The sequence below is a fragment of the Sinocyclocheilus anshuiensis genome, unplaced genomic scaffold, assembly GCF_001515605.1.
Source record: "Sinocyclocheilus anshuiensis isolate Anshui unplaced genomic scaffold, SAMN03320099.WGS_v1.1 scaffold1041, whole genome shotgun sequence".
NCBI classification, from domain to species: Eukaryota; Metazoa; Chordata; class Actinopteri; order Cypriniformes; family Cyprinidae; genus Sinocyclocheilus; species Sinocyclocheilus anshuiensis.
Genome location: NW_015554134.1, coordinates 338409 through 356669, shown reverse-complemented (window position 1 = coordinate 356669; position 18261 = coordinate 338409). Strand labels below are relative to the sequence as shown.

General features: G+C 40.2%; 1 long non-coding RNA gene across 1 annotated transcript in view; it reads right to left on the bottom strand.

The window, feature by feature from the left end:
* The window catches only part of LOC107670356 (uncharacterized), a 57650-nt gene that overhangs the window by 30121 nt on the left and 9268 nt on the right, over positions 1 to 18261 (bottom strand). Inside the window, exon 2 of the long non-coding RNA XR_001632083.1 lies at positions 10529 to 11101. This is a non-coding gene — a long non-coding RNA (uncharacterized LOC107670356). The remainder of the gene's footprint in view (positions 1 to 10528; positions 11102 to 18261) is intronic.

The following is an 18261-nucleotide window of genomic DNA, read 5'->3' as shown; positions in this document are numbered from 1 at the left end:
TACAGGCCATGTTTATGACTGCATGAGACCTGTACATGTAGAAATGCAATTCACACAAACTGACTCGGACTCATTTCAATGTTATCTCAATGATGGTGTGCATCTCACAGCAATGCTTCAGCTTCTCAGAGATCAGATGACGACCCAGTGCAGGACATTCATTCTCGCTCTCAGTAGATGTACGGTGTAACACGCGGGGTCACAAAGCTCGATAAACGTCCCACGCCAGCAAAAACTATGGCATAAAGTCACATCTGGTGAGTTATAGCCAAAACAATAAACACTGTACACCAAAAAAACATTGTGTGCAACCTCAGTTCCAAGAAAAAAAGCACTACTGACATTAAGTGTGACGCAAATATTCATGTGGGGGAATTAACTAGTATTCTTATCGTCTTGGTGTGAAAAGGCTGTTACATTTGCAAAGCAGTAAGTGCGTTCTATTGACATCAACAATGTTGTCAGAAAGCATCAGGTGATTAGTTGATGATAAAACACATGCTCATCACCGATGGCAAAAAGTCTGTGAGAAACCAGACTGTGTCAACACAGAGCAAGCCAAACCACAGAACAATCCGGTTCCACCTGAAGAAACGGCGACTTTCGCTAATGCGCGTGGAGGCAGACGTGGACGGCGAGCAGGAGGCCCCCATGCACCACGATCACGACACATTGTTGGCAAGGAGGAACCAGAGGCTGTGTCTGGAACAGACACACTCGACCGCACCTTCCCGTTCCCAGATGCCTTGCCACTCTCGCTTTCAGGCAGGACTGGACCATCACACGCCAAGAACAGACTCCTGAGACGCAGCGCATGACATGAGCACAAGCCATCGATCGATCACGCCGTCAATACAGCCAGGAAACCACGAGCCACACACACACACACACACACAACTGTCCTCAGACAACCGTCAAGACTGTCTCTGCATGTTTACCTGACAAAGTCTTGCTTGAAAGTTGATCAAAGCTCACAAGTCCTAAAGCGATTTGGTCTTTATGTAGTAGTTTGAAGAGAGAGTTTAAGCTCGATGTTAGAGAGACACGGTTGTACGTAGCAGACAGTCTGATTTAAGATGAATTAAAGTCAGACTTTTAATGGAAGTTAAGGCGATTTGTCCAATATTTGATCAGTCTGAAGGTGTATGCTGAGTTTGGTGGCTGTAGCTGAAGTTCTTGAATTTATCTTGGATTATATTTAACCATTTTATTTTAATAATGCAGAAAAACATCAAATTCAATGTGCTGTTGCTGCACTTGTAAACTATAAACATATTTAACATCCATAAATCTGATGATAGACACTAAATTCATTCGCACAAATCAGCTGCACTTAAATCAGACATAGGGCCCCTGAAGGGCTCTACAGGAAGGGGCCCCTACAAACAAAACTCAATCCCTTCACGAAGAGCCCATCTACAACACCATTAGTGAAGTGTACATACAAGTCATTTTGTCAATTAAAAACCTTAGATTACTCTTATTGACATATCTATCTATCTATCTATCTATCTATCTGACAGACTGTATTGCCTTCAAAACATTCAAACTTTAAGCTTTAAAACTACTTTAAACTTTCAGTCTAGGCTTTCACATTGGTCTGAATAAAAACAGCAGACAGGCTTACTGAAAATGCACGTTCATCCTCTGCCAGCAGGAGGCGCTTTCAGAACGGCAGAAATAATGCGGTTTCCCCGGTAACAGCAGTAGCATTACACAAAGCAGCACAGCAGCTGACTTTGAAACATGCAGCTCATATTTATTCAATGAAATCATAGCGTTTTGAGGTTTAATCGTCACATTAAGCCGTATCACAAGTCTTGTCGTTCCGTCCCCAAATTTAAGACCTCCTGACATCATAATTAAGACTTTCTTGTATCTTTTAATACTTATGGTCTTAAATTTGATACAACTAAATGTAAGACTTCTTAAGGACCTGTCAACTTTCAAAAAGGCTTCGCAGTTGGCGACCCCTGGCGTAGGGTGCACCAAACGTGCACACGAGACAGTGAAGTCCTGCACCCTTCAAAGTGTCCTGGCCCTCAGAATGAGTGGATACACAGTGATGCTCACTGTAAAGTGGAATTTGCCCTGAATCTGCCAGCTGTCAGTATTTCACACAGATCTGTGACATGGGAAGCCCTTGGAGCTTCACTTTCATAGACTTCCATTCTCATACACTAACTATAAACAAAAAAACATTTCAGAGCAGGTTAAATATTAGACATGTGGGTGTTAAATGAGCTGTTGACTTGGAGACATAAGCCCTGGAATACGTCACATACCTCATAACCGCAGAAAACAGCAACGGGGCATGTGTGTGTTTGCTGATATTATCTGAGTAATCTCATTAATGAAGCCTTCCATTCCTTCCATTACAGCTCACATATCAAGACAATAACATGACGCTCTGGAATGTGATTGCACACTATAACTATGACAGTCAATCAATCCACAATACTTACTGTTCTAATAGAGCATTCATCAAGAGTTAAAACAAATGGGAGCATATCACTGCCATCTGATGATAAATATGGTGCCTAATGCCAAACATATTAATAGAACTAAAAATGTTCTTCATGCAAAATATGATAAAATTTTTCTTTTGACTTTGAGGTGCTGTTTTAATCCGGTTTTGTGAGAGTTTCCTCTGAATCTCGAGAGCTTTTGAATGAGCAGTGTTTTCTGTCTTCATTGAGGATATGCTATAGTCTTACCATTACGTTTGGTGGATCCTCAGAAGGTTCTAGAGCTGAGAAAGTTCTCTTAGGAGTTCACTCATGAGCTCACGTCTCTGTGATGCTCTCCAGTCTCTGTCAAACTGGTTAATGTCCTGCCACTCATCTCTGTGACGGACCGTTCTCATGGTGACATCTCAGCATTGTTGTTTGGAGCCGTGCTCATTTTTAACACGTTTGGTCAAGCATTGCAAGCAAGAGCTGATCACAGAAAGCACCAGGCCGTTGGTTTGGGAACTGTGTCAGAACAGGAACAAAAGATGAGTTCACAGAGCAGGAATGCAGAGTATGTGAATGAGACACACTCATCTGGTGAGCATTAATGCACACCTACTGTAGATCCGCAACACCTGCGAGGAGAGCTGGACTGAGCCACTTACTAAACACCAGTGTGGCGTCAGCTGGGAAAAACCCTCACAGCACACACCCACAATGCACTGCAGCATCTCTGAGACGAACGCAGCACGACAGCTCACTCTACCTCAAATTGCTGCCCAGCTGTAGGGACAATAGATATTAAACCCTACACAGCGGGACAGTCAAGATTACAGCCCCTGTGTGTGTGTGTGTGTGTGTGTGTGTGTGTGTGTGTGTGTGTGTGTGTGTGTGAGAGAGTGTGTGTGTGTGTGTGTGTGTTTCTGCTGTGGCTCTATACAGAAAATAAAGTGATTTGTGGGTCACACTGAGAATTTCCTTTGCCATCAATCATAAATTGGTTTTTGAGATGTAAACTTGATTGTCATGAAATCTTATTCATAAGAGAGGACGTACACCGGCATCATGTAAAAAAAACAAAAAGAAAACAAGTACTTATTACAGAAATAATAGACTTTAAAATAATATACTTAAGTGTGAACTGAATGTAATGTTTTTAGGCACTTAGTTATGTGCTATTTGCAATTGCAAATGTATTGTAGATTAAATTGATATTAATGCAATTAGATGAACTTTAAAATAATTAAATGTAATATCAAATACACTAGTTAAAATTATAATCAAGTGCTTTACATATGCTTTAGTATGTTAGTCAACACATCAAAAACATGTACTTATGTAAATCATGACAAAATATTATGACAATTTAAAATAAATGTACTTTAAAGTCAAACTTTTAATTTGACATCATTACAAATAGCACTTTTAAAAGTGTGCTAAGAAACATTCATGAAACTATACTCTCTTTAAGCACACTTAAGTGGTCTTTATTTCATTAATATTAGGTACAGTTTTTTTAAATATACTATTAAGATTCAAAAAAGCTGGGGCGGCACCCTATAAAAGGGTACTAATATGTGCACTTTAAGTATTAGTATGTACCCTTAAGGTACTAATATGCATCTTTTAGGAGTAAATAAGAAAAATTTGCCGCTTCAGTGACACTTTTGGACTATATGGACTATATGTGGCTTAAATGATCTTGATGCAGTCAGATTTACTAAATAAAATATGTTTCTGCGTCTGCTTGCATCAAGCTTGCCTTCTAGAGAACTCCTCCTTTTATGTTGCTTCCAAAAAGTCTATACTGCAAAGGGCCGTTGATAAATTTAAGTACATTTTCAGCACAATGCTTGCTTAAACAGACAGAGCGCTGAAACTCAAAAGACTGTGGATACTGTAAGTGAGATATAAATATATGTGACCCTGGAGCACAAAACCAGTCGTAAGGGTCAATTTTTTGAAACTGAGATTTATACATCATCTGAAAGCTGAATAAATCATCTTTCCATTGATGTATGGTTTGTTAGGATAGAACAATATTTGGCTGAGATACAACTATTTGAAAATCTGGAATCTGAGGGTGCAAAAAAATCTAAATATTGAGAAAATCATCTTTAAAGTTGTTCAAATGAAGTTCTTAGCAATGCATATTACTAATCAAAAATTAAGTTTTGATATATTTACGGTAGGAAATCTACAAAATATCTTCATGGAACATGATCTTTACTTAATATCCTAATGATTTTTGGCATAAAAGAGAAATGTATAATTTTGACCCATACAATGTATTGTTGGCTATTGCTACAAATATACCCCAGCGACTTAAGACTGCTTTTATGTATATATATGAGTGTGCTTTACAAGTGGCACAGTTTATAAAAGAGAACACCCGAGCAGGAAACTGAAAAATTATATAATTGCACTGTATAAAATTCCTTTGATTATATCATCTTGAGCGCTTGCGCCCAATCCGACTGTAGTCTGTTAATGCGGGCTCTGAATGGACACGGATCTGAGACTGAGCAGCACAGCCACTGATTACGGGTCACCCGTGTCAAGAGGACGGGAACACCCGCTCAGCGGACAGCCCAGAGACAATGGGCCGTGTGTTAAAGCTCTGACAGAGGACCGCGCAGGGCAGAAGCGCTCTGACAGAACAGGGAAGCGAGTGTGCAGGCGGCTGGCGTGGTGAGCCCACAATGGGATCCAGAGCCTCGTCTTCCACCTTTATTGTGTACCTGGGTTCACCACAACCCCGGTTTTCCTTCCCTGAGACTGACAGCTCAGACAATCACAGTCATTGTGCTGTTTCCGAACGGCGTGTGTCATGATGTACATGAGCGGTGCGCAGAAAGGACTCGACTGAAATCCGTTGGCTTCTTGATTTATCACTCACTGTTGTGTGTGCGTCTGCGGAGGACAAGCCCCGACAGAAACGACACACACCTGGAGGCCCAAACATGCTGCTCCCAGCGCGGGCCGCCGCACACAAACATGGCAGCCCATTCACAGGCCTCTCTCCTGGCAAACCGTACATGTTTTTCTGCTTGTGCGCTGTTGCTGTGCTTCCATGTCTGTGCAGTGCCACGGTTGGAGGGCTCTGGGTGCCAGCTACCACAGGTGCTGCTCTGCCTTGTGTGAACATTTAACGCCTAAAGACTTCAGAACACAATCTGAATCTTCCTGTATTATTCACTGCGGATGACAGATTTACAGCTTTGACTGCACATCAATCTGAGCTGCAAGAGCTCCTTGCGAATGCTTGAGACTCCTTGTCTTCTGAATGCAAGCGGCTGCTGATCAATGGCTGTTCTGCTCAAGGAAAGATCTCGCATGCAATGCCATCCTGCAGAACCGTGTGTGTTTCAGCTGCTCTAGCCGGGCCCTTATCAGTTTGGTATGTCGTCAAACCTTCACTCATCCGGATGTCAAGAAAGGCATGTGCTCAAAAACAAAAAATGACAAACAGTGTAGTAACGCCAGTGAAATAGGACAAAAAACACTGGAAGTATCCGTATGAATTGTGTGCAATATTCAGAGTCTTCTGAAGCCATACACTGATTCCGTGTGGAAAACAGACCCATTTCTGTCCTCTATTGAAAATTGAACGTCATTATGAAAAAAATGACTTTAAAGCAGTTTTCACTAGTGAATTTCACAAGTAATGACAAAGAATCGGCAAGTAACGTTGAATTACACATGACATTTTATAGAAGCCTGAAATGTTTTGGTTTTTGGTTTTTGTAAAACATACTTCAAAAATCTTTGTTTTATTTACAATTTCCAAAAAATATTTTTTTTTACATTAAAAATGGCTTTTGCTGCTTATTAAATTTTGCTGCTTTTAATTAAAGCAACACAATAGTTGAGCATTTTGCAAATTATTTACTTTAATTGTGTCCAGTCTACTTTAATACGTTGGCACTCGTGTTGTTGAGGAAAGAGAAAGGCCTGCTAGTGTTTATGGCTCAGTTATGTTGGATATTGAAAAGTTTCTGTGGTTGCCAGTAGAGCCGGTGGTGAGGTTGTGGTGATAATGTATATACTGCACCACTTAATGAGCAATAGCTGTGCTAGCATCAGTGAAATGGCAAAGTAAATTTTTACCTGATCATCGCAAATGTTAGCTGCATAACCTACTTTAAGTGTATACTAATAGAGTTTGGCTACACTTCATTTTAAGGTGTGCTTGTTATGGTGCAATTAAACAAGTAATAAGTAACATTAATTAACAAACACCATGTACTTACTATAGGGTTAGAGTTAGGTGTAGGTTTGGTTTAAGCTTCGTTTGTAATTATAATTACGCATAATTTAGTGACTATACCGTCAAATAAAGTGCTACTAAAAGTAAAATGTAGTGCAAAGATATTTATAATAAAGTCCGCAATTTTCTATTAAAAGCAAGAGGTGTCTGCATGTATGCATGTGTTTTTAATACTATATTCATAATTTTAAAGGTTACACAATACCGCCATAAAAAGTACAGTGGAAGTACCACTGCATTCCATGGTTTTTACACGGTACCCAAAAAACACCACGGTATTACCATTGTATATTTACACAAAAACGATGCTATTCCATGGAATCAGCGGTCACACAAAGAAAACTGATATTGTGAAGCTAATGTAACCGATTCCAATAGAGTCCGGTCGACTGAACGCTAATCAGCAGAGAAATACTGTATATTCCTGATTATAAGTCAGCAGTTGCCAATTACAGCACAAACTGAATTTAAATCGCATGTTGTGAAATATGCAAAGGAAAACAGACACCAGTCATAAGGGTCAATTGAGATTTATGCATCGTCTGAAAGCTGAATAAATAATCTTTCCATTGATGTATGGTTTGTTAGGATAGGACAATATTTGGCCGAGATACAACTATTTGAAAATCTGGAATCTGAGGGTGCAAAAAAATCTAAATATTGAGAAAATCATCTTTAAAGTTGTCCAAATTAAGTTCTTAGCAATGCATATTACTAATCAAAAATTAAGCTTTGATATATTTACGGTAGGAAATTTACAAAATATCTTCATGGAACATGATCTTTACTTAATATCCTAATGATTTTTGGCATAAAAGAGAAATGTATAATTTTGACCCATACAATGTATTGTTGGCTATTGCTACAAATATACCCCAGCGACTTAAGACTGCTTTTGTGCTGCAGGGACACATATATATATAAGTACATCTAAGTGGCATAGATGTAAAACACTTAAACTATTCTATTTAAAATTTTATTTTGACAATTTAGTTAATAATTTAATATCTGATGACAGCCAAAGCAGAATCCCAGTAAAAGAGATTATTTGAAAGGTAAAATTATTCCTTATATACAGGCATATGAATATTTATATATTTAATTTTTTTTTTTTTATTGGCAAATTTAATGACTTCACAAAATAGGTTTTAATTAAAAGTGAAAATGTCTGAAATGTAAACATTAAATAATAACCCCATTAATTACAATAAGTATTACATTTAAAAATCATTACTAACAACATGCCACTTCGGGGCTTCCGTGCAAGTTCTGGAGAGTCATCTTACCCCAAGGGTATAATTTTAACTTTTTATTTCAAAATAAAAGCTGCAACTTTTACTCCACAAATCTAAAAGCACTGATTGTGTCCACAGATCCTTCATTAACAACAAAAACTTTGATATTCAACATAACGTAATGTCATATATCACTATTTTCCAGAGACACACAATTAGATCAGTTAACCTCAAAACTGCTTTGACTGACTAAATCTCAAAAATGTTGATATTCAGATGAAATGAGAATAGCGTAGTCATTCATCAAAATTACTGAGATTAAAAAATTAAGCTGGGGAGGTCATCCTACCCTACATTTTTAATCAGATAGCGCTACTTTATTCTAACTTCTAATGACAAAATATTGAAAATGAACTTTTCTGACTGAACGTTTCACTGAGCTGTTGCAATGTGCAATGAAACCACCAAAAATACTGTGATTGTTTTAGATGGCAACCATGTTACTGAATGACTACCATATACCACTTCACATCACACAATGTAATTATGGTACCGTACCATGTCAAAAAAAAAAGTACCATGGTAAAGAAATGTTACTTCTAATGTAGCATCATTTTGCTGCCTACTGTTTGAAAAGGCCTTCAGCCGTGAAATGTTGCCTAGGTAGGCACCTCTCGTCTGGAACAGAGCTGATATCACTTTATATGCATCCACCCGGCACTTGGGGAATTTTGTGACAGGTAAGGAGAAATCCGAAGCCTTTAGGGCAGAAGCGCTCTCGATGTACAATGGCCTGGCTGTTTTCATCTTTCCCATACAGTAATGAGTACAGTACTCCACACAGGGACATACCGCAGCTGACTGTTACGAGAGGAATGCCGAGCTGAGGGATCAGAGGAGCGCTGGGATGCGGAGGGGGTTAGGCATGATCAAACACAGCACAGGTACGCCAGCGCTTCTCAGATAAAAGCAGCCCTGTCTTCACACATAATACTTGCACATTTACTCAGAGTGTCTCCATTAAAAGCCTCCCATCAACACACACACACACTCAACGTAAAGCTACGAGACACATCTGTGTGTGAACAAGACACCTGATCTGCTAACGAGAGCAAAGACGGAGCTCATCGTGCTGAGCAGACACATTGACCTGGATCCTGTCAGGAAGAAAGACATGATCACAAGCACACCGACTCCAATAACAACACGTGCATCACTGCAACAACTCCACATGTTCTGCTGAAGACAAGAGGAAGTGAAACGGAGAGAGCGGCCACAGGACAGACTGGTTTCAAACATTTCAATGTAGCAGCGCGTCTTTGTGTGCCAGGACAGATGACTGGCATTTACACAAAGACTACGCACATACTAATCACTCACTGGTTTCATTTCAACGGGTTTTATTTTTGGCTATCGTAACAAATTACTGTCGCAATTTAATCCACGGAAATGCATTAATCTTTATGCAATTTAATGCATGGAAAGATCTATGAGCAGCAGTAGGCAGTAACCTCTAAAATCACAAACTTTCACTATGAAATGCTCTTTAAGATAAAAGAAACATTTTTTAACTTTAAGGACAAAACTATGTACTTGTGATATTAGATACTAGATTAAAGTGTGTGCATGTGTGTTTTTGGAGACAAAAAACTGCTTTGAGCATTAGCGGACCTGTTTTGACCTCACACCAGAAAGGGCCTTGGCTCTCAAACCGGCCATCGCCCTCCCTCGATACACAAAGCTATCATAATGTACGCAAGTAACTAACACGACCTTCCGTTAAACAGGAACAAAAACATAATTTGCTTTCATGAACAAAGTTCAACATGCTGTCCACTCTTGTCCGTCCATTCAAGGTCAAGAGATTGCTGGACTTTTGCAGCACTGAGTCATAGAAAAGCCAAGTTCATCTAACCACCACAACAGCAGTAAGAGTGAGAAAACTTCTTGACATATTCATATTGTACTAGCCTTTCCTGTTGGAAGTTCTTACCTAGTCCTTCTTCCTTTATAGCAGGTTCCTCAAAGGTTTAGCTCAAACCCTGATTAAACTCACCCTACCTGTATTTTTCTAATAACTCTAAAGACCTTGATTAGCTTGCTTAGGTGCGTTTGGTTAGGACCGGAGCTAAACTCCGCAGGGCAGTGGCTCTCCAGGGCCAGATTTGAGGAAACCTGCCCACATAGTATGGCTCTGCTATCAAAACCAGGTCATTACGCTGTCCATGGTGCTTAGCCATATTCCACGGAGATTGAAGGCTGTCCATTAAACAGGTCTCAAAATGGTCGTCTGAGCAAGCTATGTACTGTGTGGTAAATCCCCCAACTTCTTCCCTCCCTTTTTTCTCTCAAAGAATACATAAATACACATTTCAAGTGATGACAGATCAGCATTGCAGCAGGCAGCAAATATTTCCCCCTCACAACTATATGGCACATTAGTTCTGCATATTTAAGCAAAAATATATTCCAAAAAACACATCCAGTCCTTTCACTTATTTAACACATCTTTAAGCAGAGATCTGAAAAGGAAGTGACCTTTGACCCTGGAGGTGGGCTACTGTACTCACCCCATAACATGAGCTTGAGCTTGAAACTCGCACAGGGGCCCTCGGAGGATAACAGCCACCTTCGGAGACCGGACATGGGAAAGTTCCAGCGTATTAAGCCAGGAGTCCCACGGAGAGGCTCATTTGGGGCTGGGAGAATGAGAATTCCGCACTGGAGAGGGGCAGTGAAATGGATCCGTCCAGACTGCTAATGCTAGAGGTGGGCAAAAGCAGCTAACTGGGTGTGAGGACACATGGTTTGAATTTGGTCCCGTGTCATAACAGGAGGAGCGAGCCGACTGGCAGCAGAAACCCTCCGATGCTCGTTTCCTACTTCTGGAGAAAGACGATCCTTCCCTGCAAAGACTACTGTAGCGTTTCCCTATCCCTCCCCATCTCCTGAGTCCACCGCTCAAGATTATATCCAATCGGCTCGTCATCAGGCTGAAACAGAGCGGCCTTTGAGTGTCTGAAGAGGGACTGAGGGAAGACATTCGGGCTCCATCTCGCAGCCCCGGCCATCAGCTCGGGTGACAAGCACATCAGGGCTTTTCCTTTCTTCAGGAAGCGCAACGCGAAGTCAGGGTGGACCCACTGTGGAAAGGGCAGAAACAGAAGGGATACATTACTAACCTTTCCAGAATTTGAATCTGGCAGAGTGAAAAGCAAAGTCATATACGTTTGGGTAAATGACAGATCTGTTGTGGAGAGATAGAGCAATGGTCAAACATCTCAATCGACATTCAATGAACTTTAGAAATATTTCAGATGTAACAAATTTTATGAAATACCAGCTTGAAAGCTGCAGCCACTGAAGCTGGTAGCCTAAGAAAGTGGTTCCTAAGGCCTCCACAGCAGTGCACATTTTGAATGTCTTAGTAATCAAACACACCTGATTCAGCTGGGATAACACTGGCCTAAGAGCCGCACTTGGAACTTGTCCAGTCCTGCTCCTGGAAGGCCACTGTCCTGCAGAGTTTAGCTCCAACTTGCCTCAGCACACCTGCCAGGAAGTTTCTAGTTAGATGCCTAGTAAGACCTTGATTAGCTGGTTAAGGTGTTTTTATTTAGGGTTGGAGCTAAATTCTGCAGGACAGTGGCCTTCCAGGAGCAGGACTGGACACCCCTGATTTAACTTCATTTAATTTCTGTCCTTTTAACTAATTGTATTGACAGGTTCAGTAGAAAGACAAGACAGGAAAATGATGCAGAGAGAACAGGATTGAGAAATGTCTTCAGTCATATGCGCCATGACTTAATATGTTGGAGCAACATAGTTACTGCCAGACCAAAGATGGGCAAGTCCAGTCCTGGAGGGCCGCTGTCCTGCAGAGTTTGGCTTCATCCTCAATCAAGAACACCTGTCTTCAGTCTTCATGATTGTTAGAAAATTACAGGCAGGTGTGTTCAATTAGGGATACAGTTAAACTCTGCAGGACAGTTGCCCTCCAGAACTGGAGATGCCCATCCCTGCGCTAGACCATGACAAGAGCTCAGCTGAGACCTCAAAGCTCAGATGAGTTTTAGAGCTGTTGGAATTACCACAATTACCTGACTCAAACATTTTGTTTCATGCACATGATGCAAAAATAATCTTATATTACTAACATTTCACCAGTAGTAAGATTATGAGCAATATCAAAGACTACGGATGAGACCACTGCCATTTTTGTTTTAGTTCTTGCAGGAGAGAGGAGGAGGAGCTTTCATAAAATTGGCAGCAAGGTGAGGTGGTCATTGAGTTCAAATTAAGCATTACCGCAACGGGAGGGCGGGTGGCTGAGGAATGCACTAGTTAAACTCACACACAGCATACAGTAGAGAGCTACATACCCATGAAATGTTAGGAACCTACACACATGAACACATCTGAGTACTTCTGCTCAGCATCAGTGCCAAGTCAAACCCATTCCTGGCCTGGTCTTAAACCGGGCTGAACTGGATCCTGGCACAGCAGAACCTTCATCCTCGTCTCAGTTACACTATCTCTGTATGTGCTTTGTGTGTTGAACAAGACGCAGCATGCTCATTCTGCCTATGGAGGTGTGGAGAGATTAACTTTATTTTGAATTCCTTCCTCTTAATATAGCAATTACCCCCCTCGCCCCAACTCACCGCAGCACCGGGCCTGTTCCCAACACTCGGAATATTTGTTTTGTACACACAAAGCATTTCATGCTTACTCTCCAAAAATCCTAAACTTCAGAACAGCATGGCTCTACTCATTTCTGACTGCTGCACAAAACTCAAGCCATTTCCAAAGTACAGTGTAAGAATGTGCTCCAATCTAGTTTTCAGCCATAAATCATTACGTCTAAAGTATTTCTTCCTTGTTGTGATTCACTTCTACTGAAGTTTGGATCTAGATCAAATCAGCACAGCTCAGGTTTTACCTTTAAGTCGTCATGTGAGAGTCACAGAGATCACTTGATAGAAACTCAACATGCAGAAAGAAATGTTCGTTTGTTGTATTTCTCAAAATATCTTGACGTTATGAGTGGGAGCCAGGGCTGGAGTGGAGCCCGTTCTCAGCCCAGGAGTTTAAGCCCAAGGACAGCTCCTGTTACACATCCACCCCACCTCCTCCCATTTTTTTGGGGTGGTGAAAGAGCTTGGACAAATGAAGATGATCCTGTTATATATATTACCAATAAGTCTCAGCAACAACATAAAGATACATAACAAATTATTATGCACTCAAACATATGAATAGGCAAACTGCACAAATACTGTAAATACAAATTAAAAGTCAAATTCAAATGACATACTGCGAGCGAAGTATCTTTTTGCGTTTGGGTGTACGAACAACGATTGACACTGTCTCTCATCGAAAATAAACCAGACACTTGGTCTTGCCATGTTCTGAGTGGCACTGGCGGCCCAATTTATGAGCGACCTGCCGGGAATTCTCCTGATTCTCCTAATTAGCCATTAGGGAGTAAAAGCCGACATAATTTTTATTTTTGGCCGAACTATCCCTTTAATTATTTTAGTATAGAGCCCCACACGACATGCAGAAAAAATAGCCTATATATGTTGTGGCCACAAATTAATAATTTGTTCCCATGAATCTGTTCCCTTATTTTAGTTAAATTGTAGCCAAGTTGTACTTATCCGTTCCCTTGTTTTAATTTATTTTAATCAGTGGCCATGTCATGTGTGAGGCTCCATATTTTAGCACTCCACTCTACATACTAGGCTATATGCCGAGTCCCAACCTGAATGATAAATTATTGAGTTTCTTGGGAGAGGAAGTTATTCTTATTCCCGGTTTTGTTTTTATAAATTTGCATGCTTGACCCCAAGTCTTCTCCAGCGCTATGTCAAATTGTAGAGCACATTAATGAAAGTCCAAGTAAAAGCCACTTTGGTTTACCTTCCTGTCAACTGGATAAAAATATCTCTTAGAAGAGATGTGAAGGGAGCACGAGTCTCTGCGAATGCTCCAACACAAACCCTGTGTTATCTGGCACTATCGAGGTACTGATCCCTCGGGTCGGCCGCAGGAAGAACCCCGCAGCGGCGATGCTGAACTTCCTCTAGCACTGACCTCTAACTCAATCTCTCACACACATAACTCAATACATAGCCGTTTTCACATTCATCAATGCACTTTCTAATATTAACTCAATACAAAGTGTATAAAAGCATAATTTTGGTGACATCTATAAAAAGCAAACAGCATTAAACAATGACACCGCCCACAGTCTCTCGAGCAAGGCGGGTGAGAAGTTGAAGCTTGTGAATGTCCTGATTTACAGGTGTGCTCCATATCAGCTTACTGATTTTGTTGTGTGCACATTAGTTGTAATGCAAGATGTAAAATGTTCAGACGCATGGCAGTGATCTAGACTTTGTAACCGAATGCGTTTCCTCTTCCACAGTGAGAGTGCACTAATTTTCAAGCTCAGAGACAGAAAAAAAAAGGCACAGGCTTTTTTTTTTAAAGCTTCTAACTGTGATGTTTACTGTGCTTACTGTATCTCAGATTTTAACTAATTGTATTACGTTTGAACTGCTGCAGTCCCACTTTTTTGTCTTCCCCTCTCATCTTTCCGTTACTCTCAGAAGAGCTGCTCGTCACAAACACTAAACAATAGCGTCATTAAGCAGCGCGGCCGCAGAGACACTTAATTAGGTTAAAACAAAGTGGAAACTCCAGTTTCAGGGAAAGTCCAGAGTTGCTGGTTGGTGCGACTGTCAAACGAAAACCGAGCTGCATCCAGATTTGACAGATTGGTACAGACGTGGTAATTCAACACAGTTTTTTGTCCATGCTTTCCATGTGCACATATCATATTCAGAAGTGCAAGCATCAGAAGACCCTTTCCGTTCACAACAATGACACAACTGTTCTCAAGGCTTTATGTAATACAAAGGCCTCTACGGGGGGTGCGGGGAAAAGCACTTTAATGTGCCATTGCCTTTCTCTCCCTTCCAGCGTGGAGAACACGCACTTACTGCAACATCTGACTCACTGCCGCCACACAACACCTGCATGAGGAAGAGAAGATAAAAACCAGTAGCTTCAGCGATACCATCCCATCTGGGGTGCGTTTCCCAAAAGCATCGTTAGCTAACTTTGGTTGTTAGTTCCATTGAAACAGATCCAGCATGACAAGCATGAAAGTTTTACCATTCAGTTATGAATTAGCAAAGCTAAATCGGTCTACATGTTAGCACAGCAGTGTAAACGGAAAAAACACCAAATCAGCCATTTATCAACACAAGAGATACTGGCTGAGAAACAAACACGCTTTATTAGAGACATCGAGAGTGTTTAATGTCAAAATACATCAAACTGTAAATCAAATGAAGAAGGGCGACCCGGGACTCTTTATTCTTCACACATTTGTGCAGCAGATGTCTCCAGCACAGCCCGACAGCAAGATGGATCACATGTATTTATGACAGTTCACACATGGATGGAAACAAACAGCCGGCCTCTGGGAGAAAAAAAAACACGTAACTGAGACCTCAGCGTGGAAACAGTTTGAAGGAAGGATCTGTGCCTTTAAGTCACACTGTGACTTAAATATATTGAATATATATTGAATATATTTAATTTATTAAATATATACTTTGATATATTGAATATATTGTTATATTGGATTTCATGGTATATCAAAAATAGATTAATTGAAATAGTGCATACGACAAACCGGACCATAAGCCTGTTAATGCAAAATTTACAGAAATCCAGAGAAAAGACTACAAATATCCAGCAGGCAGAGATTAAAGATGATTATGCTTAAAGAATCAAAAGCAGAACAAAAGTAACCTTATATGACCTTTTTAAGATTTATTAATGTTTCTGAAAGAAGTCTCTTCTGCTCACCAAGGCTGCATTTACTTAATCAAAAATAGAATAAAAACAGTAATATTGTGAAATATTATTACAATTTAAAACAGCTGTTTTCTGTGTGAATCTCTGTTAAACTGTCATTTATTTCTCTGTATTTTCAGCATCATTACTCCAGTCTTCAGTGTCACATGATCTTCAGAAATCATTCTAATATGCTGATTTGCTGCTCAAGAAACATTTCTGATTATTACTGGATATATAGATTAGTATGCATTCAAATGGATTCATTTTGCAACACCTTTATAAGGTTTCCTGGACTTTCAATGGAGAGACAAACCTAAAGTAGCTCACGAGGAAATAAAACTTCAAATCAGGTGTGCTATTAATTTTCTAAGTGATCTGTCCTGTAATGTTTGCCTAACAGATGGAAACCCTCTGCCGATATTCAATTTAAAGTTGATCAATTACATTTAGATTTTGAAGTGGTCTCAGACTTTTGGATCTCGCTGTATATTTATAACGGAGGTTTCTCTCAATTATGTCAGTCGTGATGGATTATTTCTCTACATGCATTCTGGGATTACCTTCTCTGTGAGGGATGCATACGATGCCATCGTTTGGTAGGCATCTCTCTAGGTTTCATAATAGAGCGTGTGTGTAGAAATAGTCTCTCCGTTACCCACGAAATGATTGCACACAACTGCAAGATCTCAGTGAGTCAATTAACACACAGAGCTTCATCTGATGGAGAACATGCATTAACTGAACTTACTGGCATTTAAATTATAAATATGGATTTTTTTTCTTATAAAAACGCATTGATTTGCTTCAGGAGGCCTTTATTCACCCCAAGCCATGTGGGACACTTTCTTATGATGGATGGATGTGCTTTATTTGACTTCTTTTGGACTACTGAAAAATAACACCCCTTCACTGCCATTATAAAGCTTGGAAGAGCCAGGACATTTTTTTATATAACTCCGATTGTATTCATCTGAAAGAAGAAAGTCATATACACCTTCAGAAATCATTCTAATATGCTGATTTGCTGCTCAAGAAACATTTCTGATTATTATCAATGTTGAAAATAGCTGTGTTGTCCAATACTTTTTTGTGGAAATAGTGATACATTTTATTTTTCAGGATTCACCGATGAATAGAAAGCTATTTTAACATTTTTTTTAACTACTGTATCCAACAACAATCATTCAAATACTGCTTCATTCAACTGTATTTAATAAAAAAAAGCTACAAACTAAACACAAATGCACTAAAAATGACGCACACTTTTCCCAGCATGTTTGGCTGTAGAGGGCTACTAAAGTCATCCATGCACATATTTCATGTTAATATAGTTCTAGGATTAATATTACCAATGTGCCACTCATTCACAGAGCACATTTACAAACACCGTCAGTCGATACTCTGCTCTGCTGACACTGCAGAACGACTGCTATTGTTACCTTTTAGCACCAGAGTACTAGTGTGTTTGACATTCTTAAGAGCAACTGCTCAAACACCAGTGCACTTGATCTCAGTAAGTGTTCATTTGTTGTAATAGCCAGGCTCCCACATGGAAATAAAGCCAAGCATCACTCCTGTCTGCTTGGATAGGCACACTTCAGAGGGAAACATTCATCTCGATCTTCTCCGGACAGTGTGCACTGTTTCTACGCTCGAGGAGGAGACCAGAGATTAGAAAATGCACATATCATTGCATAAATTGCATGAAACGTCAGAAAATGCTGTGCATTTAAATGTGGTCAACAATGAATCCGTTCGATTGATCCCTGATTAATGAGTTGAACACATGCAGGAAATAGTAAGGCGCAGGATGAACTTAGAAAAGAAAAGTCCATGCACACAGTTGTTTGCATGCAGTGAATGCTTGTACTTTCCGAGAGTTTGACCCTGATTTACAGTCCCTGAGATACAGTGTCTCATCTGACCCTCTGCTGCTGAGCAATACGAGAGATACGCTGATGGCTTTATGCTTGTGTCTCAAAGTGCCGCTCTTGCGGCTTCGCTTTTATGTCGAGGCCAGATATGTCATTTTACGATAGCTAGACTAGACCACTGGGAATTTACCGTCTACAATATTAAACCAGGTTTGAAGCGGCAGATGCAAGACAAATGACTTGTGATAACCTGCAAGACACAAACACAACGGCCTGTTTTCAGAGCTAAAATTGTACCATGACGTCAGTGCTGTATGAAATTCACCCAACCGTAAAGATCCCTGGATGGAGATTAACTCGAGCAAAAGTCAAAGGGGTAGTTCACACAAAAAGGATCATTCTGTCATCATTACCTCACCCTCGAGTCGTTCCAAACGCATTAAGACCTTGATTAATCTGCTATATTTATATTGAAGTCCAGGTAACCAAAACTTTCAAACTTGCATCGTAAAACAAATCCAGATCAATGGAGTGGTTTAATCCAAGCGATA